The sequence below is a fragment of the Myotis davidii genome, unplaced genomic scaffold, assembly GCF_000327345.1.
Source record: "Myotis davidii unplaced genomic scaffold, ASM32734v1 scaffold708, whole genome shotgun sequence".
Classification (NCBI taxonomy): Eukaryota; Metazoa; Chordata; class Mammalia; order Chiroptera; family Vespertilionidae; genus Myotis; species Myotis davidii.
In genome coordinates this window covers 147865-156864 of record NW_006298797.1, presented here as the reverse complement: position 1 = coordinate 156864, position 9000 = coordinate 147865, and the positions used below count along the sequence as shown (strand labels likewise).

The following is a 9000-nucleotide window of genomic DNA, read 5'->3' as shown; positions in this document are numbered from 1 at the left end:
CAATTTGGTCCCTTCCTCTCTGTAAAAAATCAATAAAATATATTAAAAAAAAAACACTTGTGCAGTATAGGGAACTCCATAGATTCTCTTAATTTGAAGAAAGTTAGAGGGAAAGGTACTAATTCAGAGTTCCTTGGGAAAATGTGTCACTTATATATTTTTTTATGTTTATTTTTTTAAATAAAAAACTGAAATATTTTCTAACCAGAAAATATATTTGGATCTTCTATCATTTTAACTCTAAAATATCAACTTAAATATTTTAAAAATGGTTTGGATGTTTGTTTTTAAATAAGTTAGGTTACTGGAGTTCTACATGTTACTGGATCACCTGGGGTAATTTTCTGATTGGAAAATTAAGAATTATAGTCAGAGGGGAGGACATGAGAATTTTTAAGGAACATATTCAATTTACTTTAGAAGCCGAACCTCTCTTATCATATGACTTGCCTACAGGGGAGTGAAGTTGGGGCAATCAGGCTGGAAAGAGAGCAGTTAGGTATTGATCAGGGCATGGTTAGGGGGTGGTCAGCCTGGCAGGCAGAAGCAGTTAGAGGCAATCAGGCAGGCAGGCAGGTGAGCGGTTAGGAGCCAGCAGTCGCGAATTACAAGAGGGATGTCCGACTGCTGGTTTAGGCCCGATCCCTGTAAACTGGCAGGACATTTTTCAAGGGGTCCCAAATTGGAGAGGGTGCAGGTCAGGCTGAGGAACACACCCTCCCCTACACATGAATTTTGTGCACCGGGCCACTAGTATCTATATAATTATATAATAACTATAATGAGTTGTTTTGGTAGAGAAATGGTCTTTGAGCACCCCCCAGCTCTTGCCTGCTGCCTGGGTTTCCGATCACTGTTCTTCCGTCCTTCCCCTTTTGCCTCCCATCATTGCGCGTATGCAAATTAACCACCATCTTTCTTGGCAGTTAATTTGCATATCGCCCTGACTAGCCAATGGGAAGCGTAGCGGAGGTAAGGTTAATCACCCTTTTTGTCCTTTATTAGATAGGATATAACTTCTATTGTAAGAATGGCCTTGTAATTCTGGAAAAATTGTTTGGTTCAAGGTATTTGCTCTAGTGCAGTGATATATTTTTTTTTATATAGTTTATTTGGTATCTGGGTTACCTAAACTTTTAAATGAATTGTGAATAGTTCCATATTTTTCAATATTTTTAAATAGTTCAGACAGTTTTCAAAGAGAAATAGAGACGAGAAAGCATATTTTATTCAGTACTATTGCCAACAGAGGAGAGAAACTTCAGTAAAATCAAACTCAACTCCCAAAACAACAAAGATAGATGGGGATTTATAGCAAACGCACAAATTAAGAGGATCAGTGGATGGAACCTACCAAAAGTCAAGTTTGGGGTGATTTTTGCTAAATAAAGACAGGCTAAGGACTTAGACATCAAGAGTAGGGGAATGGGAATTGGATTAGATATTAAGAATGGGGATTCTACCTAGGCTCACTTAGCAGGATTCTTGCTAAAACTGAGCTCCACAGGCCAAGGACAGGGCCCAAGAACCAGGGCTAGTAGAAAAGAGGGTTCAGAGGAACCTGTCTAAAGTTTGGTCTTTGTCACAGCAACAGAAACAGAGGTTATTTTTAGAAAACCAAGTATTACACTCTATCATACTGATCTGCCCCCAAAGTCATGTACTTCTCCAAGTTCCAGCAGCAGAATTAGCTGAAACTAACTCTGGCCACATATTTAATTGAAGATTTTGTCTGCATTGTGCACAGTGATAATTTTGAAGCCCTTAGAGCAGGCTAGGGGAGGGGACACAGTAACCACCATTCATGGAGTGCCCACTATTACTCCAGACGTTACTACCTCTTCTCATTCTTCTGACAACTGCAAGAGACTCTTCTGGGTTCCCCTTACTGCAGAGGAGGAAAGTGAGGCTTAGCCAAGGCTGTCTCCTTCTCCCCTCCCAAGGATTAGAAACGCTCCGGCTCTAACGAAGGGCTCCTTTCGGGTAGTCCGGATACGGTCTCGATACAGACCTCTCCAGGCTAGGCGAGCGGCAAACCCATCGTGGGAACCAACGCGGTCCTCAGTTCCTCCATCGGCTGGAACCGCCCCTTCCCTTCCGCCCCACCCTCGGGCCTGCGCTTGGCGCACGCCGATGCCGTCCACTACCCAGCTGCCTTGTGGGAAATGTAGTTCGGTGTCCAGGGGAGGCGGCGGGTGGGACGGCGTTCGGCAGAGGCAGCTCCCACTCAAGCTGGGTGAGGGTGAGGGTGAGTGCGGGGCAGCGGCTGCGCGCGCCGAGTCTGGCCGGGTGGCGGGCGCTGGGCGGAGGCCCGGGTGGGACGAGCCCTGGACGTCGCGCCAAGTGAGGTCGGCGCGTATGGGCTAGGGCCGCTTCTTGCGGGTCCTTGCGCAGCGCCGGGCTGCTGGTTCCAGGTGCGTCCCATCTCGCCCCGGAGCCGAGCCGTGCTGGCGGTGGGGGGCACCCAGCCGAGGGTCACCGGACGCGGCCCTTCCCCACCTGTCTCAGGAGCGGCGAGTGCGGGCGTGGTGCGGCGGCCACGGTCCGAGGGCCAATCCGGGCCCCTGCCTGCGTTCCTCCCGCCTCGGCTTTCCCCGGGACCCGCTGGGCAGTTGGGGGGATGCTGCCCTCTTGCGGGGGCTCCAGGCTCCAGCATCGGCCCTTTGTGTAAACCGCACCCCAGTGCGCCCCCACTGATTTCCGATTCGAGGAGCGCGGCGTGGTCTCTCTTGGACCCGTTTCTTCTAAGAACGGGCGGCCAACCCTGTGCAGGTTCTTTACCTCAGAGAATCCTTTTCTCTTTCATTTTTATTTAAGCATTTTTTAAAAATCTTACAAAGAAAAACAAATATTCACAACCAGAAAACTCAGAGGAGCAAAGGGAAAAATTATTTGCAAACTGTCAAAATTTGCATGTCTACGTATATATGTGTTTGAACATAGAAACTCTGTTCTTAAAGCTATGGCTATTAATATCCTGTTGTGGGATTTAAAATGTACAAATCTTAAGCTCCATGGCTTTTATATTTTGTTCATGTAAGTACCACTCAGTCAACATGGAGAATAAATTTTAAAGGAAGTAAATACTGAAATTACTTATACCAATTTTTAAAAACAGCTAAGCTGTCATTTTAATGAGTGTGAGGAAAAGTATGTCTTTGCCATACTTAATCCTGCCTTTAGGCCTTTCTGTTGTTAGGTTTTGTTTTGTTTCAGTATTATAAACAACACGGGCCATCTGGCTACATTCTTGTCTCATTCTATAAATCCCTTAAAGTGACATTTCTGGGCCTTTATAATATATATGTATTTATATATATTTCAATTGATTTTAGAGAGGAAGGGAGAAGAGAGAGAGATGGAAACATCAGTGATGAGAATCATTGATCAGCTGCCTCCTGCCTGCCCCCTACTGGGGATGGAGCCCGCAGCCCAGTCATGTGACCTGACTGGGAATTGAACTATGACCCCTCCTGGTTCGTGGGTCTAGGTTCTACCACTGAGGCATGCTGCCTGGGGTTTTTGTTACCTCCTGTCTTATTTTCTCCAGAAAAGTAGCAGTTTAAAAAATTTGCAATGTAATTGAGCCAGAATGATCCACCCCAAACCTGGGTATTACTTAACTATTCTCTAACTTTTGGAGAGGTGCAAATTATAGGGTTGTTTAAATTTGCATTTTGAATATTAATGATTATTTTATGCAATTTGCTTTTTGTCCTAAAATTTTCTATCTGATGCACAAGTGTTTCCTTACTATGCACAAATGTCATATTTTCGTTGCCTTCATATTTGGGCCGTTGGCATCATTAGGCCTCCTAGTCCTTTATCATCACAAAAATGCTCACCTGCATTGTCTTCTAGTTCTTTAGTTGCATTTTATGTGCAAATTTATATTCTTTTCCAAACGTTAAGCCCTTATTCCAAGTTATTGAATAATCCATCCTTTCTTCACTGACCTGAATTTCACTTTTTTCTTATCCTGAATTCTTATATCTAATTTTTTTTCTGAATTATTTATGTTGGCAGGATTTCTATTTGTTCCATTGACTCTTTCCACCTATCTACACTAATAAAAGAGAAAGATGCAAATTGACCATGCCTTCACAATGCCCAATAGCCCATCAGGAGTGAGTATGCAAATTAACCCAACAAAGGTGGGTTAATTTGCATAGCAGGTCCAGAGCAGCTGGGGGCAGGGCGGGACGCTGGCATTCCACACTGCCCCAGCCGCTCTGGGCCTCTGGGCAGCGTGGGAAGGCAGAAAGGTGGCTCGAGCTCCGGGCGAAGGTGGAAAGGCAGCTCTGGCCAGAGCGAAGGCGGTGCTGGCAGCCAGGGGAAGGAAGAACCATTCTTGTCTGAATCTTCGTGCATCAGGCTACTAGTTAAATTATAACATCCAGGAGAGCAGAGAGATTTCCATTTTGTTTGCAACTGTATTTTCCTCTCTCCCCCTCCACACATATATACATAGACACAGGAATGGTGCCTGGTCAACAATATATTTAGTGAATGAGTGATTCTGACATTCAGTAACATTATATTCTACCGGGGGCCCAGTGCACGAATTTGTGCACCTTGAAAGGAACTGTGGGCAGTGAGGCTGGTCTCGGCCCATCCTCTGCACTTCCGCCTGGCCCACATTGTGCCCCCTGGTCCCCTGTCTGCTGGGGGCCCTGCCCCTGCCACTGCTGCTTCATGTGCTGATGGTGCCAGCCCTGCTCGCACCTGCTGACGGCACAGAGCATTTGGGGCCAGCGTCTGCAGTGGGTGCAAGCGGTGGCTACTGCCCCAATCGCCCCTCAGAAGCAGGGAAAGATGGAGAAGCCCTCAGGGGCGATCGGGGCTGGCAGCCCCCACTTGCACCTGCTGACAGTGCTGAGTGATCGGGGCTGGCACTGGACTCCAGCTGTGGCACCGACAGCGGTGCAAGCGGGGCCAGCGCTGGCAGCAGGTGCGAGTGCCCAGTGGGATCATGGCATGCGGGAGCAAAGAATTTTCAGTAACCACCAGAGGCTTGCCTTGATGACAGCGACCGGTGCCCTGCCTTGGTCTGGTGCCCCCGCTCACCTGCTCCACTATACCTCTGCGACCCATGCCCACCATGTTCCATGCACTGCTGCCCGCTGCCAATACCTGCCATGTTTCATGCGTGCCCCCTGGTGGTTAGTGCACGTCATAGCAACCGGTTGTTCAGTTGTTCCACCGTTCGGTCTATTTGCATATTAGGATTTTATATATATAGATTATCATAGCTTCATCGTATCTGGTGGGCAAGTTTTTGCTCATTACCATTCTCTTTCAGAAATTTCCTGGCTGTTGCTATACTAGTACAACATAGTTAACTTTTAAAAAAATAATCTTTTTCATAATTAACTTTAAAATATTATTAATTTGGTATAATTTGATTTGGAATGTGTTAACTTTATGAATTAATTTAAAAGAAGTGACAAATTATTGTGACATCCTATCCAGGAATACGATATGTCTCTCACTGTTCATCTTGCTTCATATATAAGTCAAATAAGCTTAGTAAAATAAACAATAAAAATCATAGTTTTATGTAAATTGTGTGAACACGTATTTGTTTTATCTATAGGTATTTTATTTTTTGTTGTTGTGGAAGTCTCGTTTCTCATGGCTTCTTTTCCTCCTATCAGCTCTGCCTCCTCTCCCCACCCATCTCCTAGGCAGGACCCCACAAGAAGGAAGGAGAAGGCAGTGGATGCTGGGCCTCTACCATTGGGAACTCAGGTGAGGTTTTTCAATCTCAAACCTCTCCTTTACCCCTTTTTCCTATACTGTATATGGGTTTCACTGTAGAGGACAGGGCTATTGAGATCTCTGAATGTTGGATATTTTTCACAAAGCTACCTTCAGTTTCCCTCAGCTCTGTTCTCAGCTGTCACTTCCTTATTCAGCTGGCCTATTGAGCTCTTGGTGCTGGTCAAGGGTCAGAAAAGGAACAAACATTATATGAGAGAAGGTCCTGGTGCTTACAGGGCTATGGACTCTCAGAGAACATAAAAAGTTACATCTCTACAAGATACAGTCACGATGATTGTACATGAATCTGATAATAAGAATGAGTATGGTTAGGTACCCAGATTGTCAGTGTTCTAAGACCTGGAGAAGGAGAAGATCAGTGTGGCAGCCAGGAGAAGTAGGGTTGGATAGGGATAATGGGAGAGGATTTGCTGTAATGGAGTCAGAATGTCCCAAGTTTACTACTAAATCCTAACTTGACCATTTAATATCTGTGTTGTCTTGGGTAGGTGACTTGAGTTCCCTGAAGCATCAGTTCCTCATGGTCATGATAGAAATAACAGCATTAACCAAGTGTTTGCCACATACTTGACTTTGGTAACAATTTCACATGGCTTATTCCATTTAATAATACCTATTTCATAGGTTTGTTGAAAGTTCAAATGAAGTAATGTAAAAAAAAAAAGTGCCCAACATTGTTCCTGAGATGTTAAAGGCACTAGGTAAGTGTAGGCACCCTCTGCACCATTCTAGCCAAGTGCTTGGTATTTACTAGTAGAGTTTAGAGGTAGAGCAGAATGTAGCATTGACTGGTAGTGAGGAGTTAGTTACAAAGTTTGGGGTCAAGTGCCAGGAACAAGGAGTTAGTGTGTTGGTGAGGTGGTAGGCATGGGGGTGGAGGAGGAGTCACAGAAGTTTTGATAAAGGAGTTGGCATAAGAATTTTTCTAGAAAGAAGCAGTGTCCATCAGCTAGAGGAAATCATGGGACAAAAACAGTGAATGAGGAGCCTTGGTTTTTTTTGCACTGATTACTTTAAAATGGAAGCTGTACCCTGGCCAGCATGTTCAGTGGTTACAGCATTGGCCTGCTCACTGGAAGGTCATGGGTTCAATTCCCAGTCAAGAGCATGTACCTGGGTTGTTGTTTTGATCCCTGTCCCTAGTTGGAGAGCGTGTGGAAGGCAACCAATCAATGTGTCTCTCGCACATCAGTGTTTCTCTCTCCCTTCTCCCCCCTGCCTTCTACTCTCTGAAAAAAATCAATGGAAAAAATATCCTCACTTCTCTAGTGAGGTTTAAAAATAAAATAAAATAAAATAAAATGGAAGCTGCTAGTTTTTACTAGAACCTGGAGTTATTGCTTCTCTGGAAAAGGATATAAGACATCAGGCAGACTTGGCTCAGGAAGCACTAAGTTTTGTTTTATATTTTCTTTTTTAAGGTTAGGCTTTCGTAACTTTATAGTCCTGAAGGACTTTCAGTGTTTTCCTCATTCATTAGATCATGCGTTAGGCTTCTCTTAAATGTGTCACTTGTTTATTTAGCAAAGGAGCTAGTTTTTTTAAAAATTGATTTTAGAGAGAGGTAGGGAAGGAGAAACATCCATTGGTTGCCTGGAGCCCACCACCTTCTGGTGTACGGGATGATGCTCCAATCAACTGAGCCACACCCGCCAGGACCCAGAGGAACCCGTTTTAAGAAGACTTCATGAAGACAGGTATAACTGTTATGATTTCTGTTTGTACTACTTCCTCACCTTGATATTATCAAGCTTAGTTCTAAAAGTCAGCATAACTCATAGTTATTATAGAAAGGGAGTTTCTAGAAGAGGGGAAGGTTTGAAGAGGGAGCATTCAGAAGATTTTGGTTGATGAAGGTTGTGGTTTGGTTGTCACTAGCCTTGATTGATTTTATTTAAAATAGTGTTAATTATCTTTTTAAGTCAGCATTCTTTTCAGGTATAATTTATAAAAAATAACGTATTTTGAGCTTATAATTAATTGAGTTTTGCCAAATATATGCACCACTTCAGTGAAGTTGTAGAACATTTTCATCACTCCAGGTGTTCTTACCTCCTTCCAGTCCACATTCCCCATTCCAGACATCCTCTGGTTTTACATACCAAAATACAAAGATCAAAAGGATGAAACTTACAATGATATAGTACTGTTACCTAATCTACAAATCTTACTCATATTTTGCCACAGATGTCCTTTATCTGGTCAGATCTAATCCAGATCACAACTGAAACTTAGCTGTCCTATCTCCTTAGTCTCCCTTGATCTAGAACAGTTCCTCAAGTCTTTGTTTTTGGTGACTTTGATACTTTTGAAGAATACAGTGACTGATTTGGGATGCATTGGTGCAGCATTAGAGCTATTTTCCTGTCTTCATCTTTCCTCCTATTTATCAGCCAGTGACGTGACTCTGAGTTGCCAAGTATGACTTATATTTGCCTATAAGTTATATCTTTTTTTTCTGAATATAAATATTGGGAATATAATTGTAAAAAAATTTCTGAAGAAAAAAAAATTCTGAAGCTATAATGTATACTCCCAAGTTTCAAACCCTCAAAAATAACTATGGATATAAATTTTTTAAATATCTCTCACATCTTTTGCCAATTTTAATATTGGGTTGTTTATATGTAAAAAAAGCCTTTCCTGTAATGTGAATATTAATCCTTTGCCATAAGTTGCCAATACTGTTCCCTGTCATTTTTCTTTTAAATTTGTTTATAACATCTTTTGTTACAAGTAAGTTTTGAAGTTTTATTCAGTTAACTTTCCTTTTTTTTTGTTTGGCTTTGGAATCAAACTGTGAAAAACTTTCTGTACCCTAAGATTACATATAAATATATTTCTATGTTTTCTATTTGTTTTATCATTTTAATTTTAAATCCTAGCTATCTGGAATTTACTTACTGTACATTATATGAGGTTGCAAGCTAACTTCATTTAACATGGTGAGGTGAGGCAGGTATAATTTATATAAAATTAGAGGCCCGGTGCATGAGTTTGTGCATGGGTGGGGTCCCTTGGCCTGGTTGGCGATTGGGGCCACGGGGCCATCAGGGCCCTCTCACTGAGTCCAGGGGTAGGGACTGCAGGAGGTTAGCTGTGGGAGTGCACTTACAACCAGGGGGCAGCTCCTGTGTTGAGTGTCTGTCCCCTGGTGGTCAGTGCATGTCATAGTGACCAGTCAACTGGTCGTTTGGTTGACCGGTTGTAACAGTC

General features: G+C 43.2%; 1 protein-coding gene across 1 annotated transcript in view; it reads left to right on the top strand.

The window, feature by feature from the left end:
* The first annotated feature begins 1288 nt into the window (after positions 1–1288).
* Positions 1289–9000, top strand: part of ZNF454 (zinc finger protein 454) — a 73739-nt gene continuing 66027 nt past the window's right edge. The window contains exons 1-2 of the mRNA XM_006779383.2: positions 1289–2248; positions 5658–5751. The gene's annotated coding sequence lies outside the window, so the exon portion shown is untranslated. The remainder of the gene's footprint in view (positions 2249–5657; positions 5752–9000) is intronic.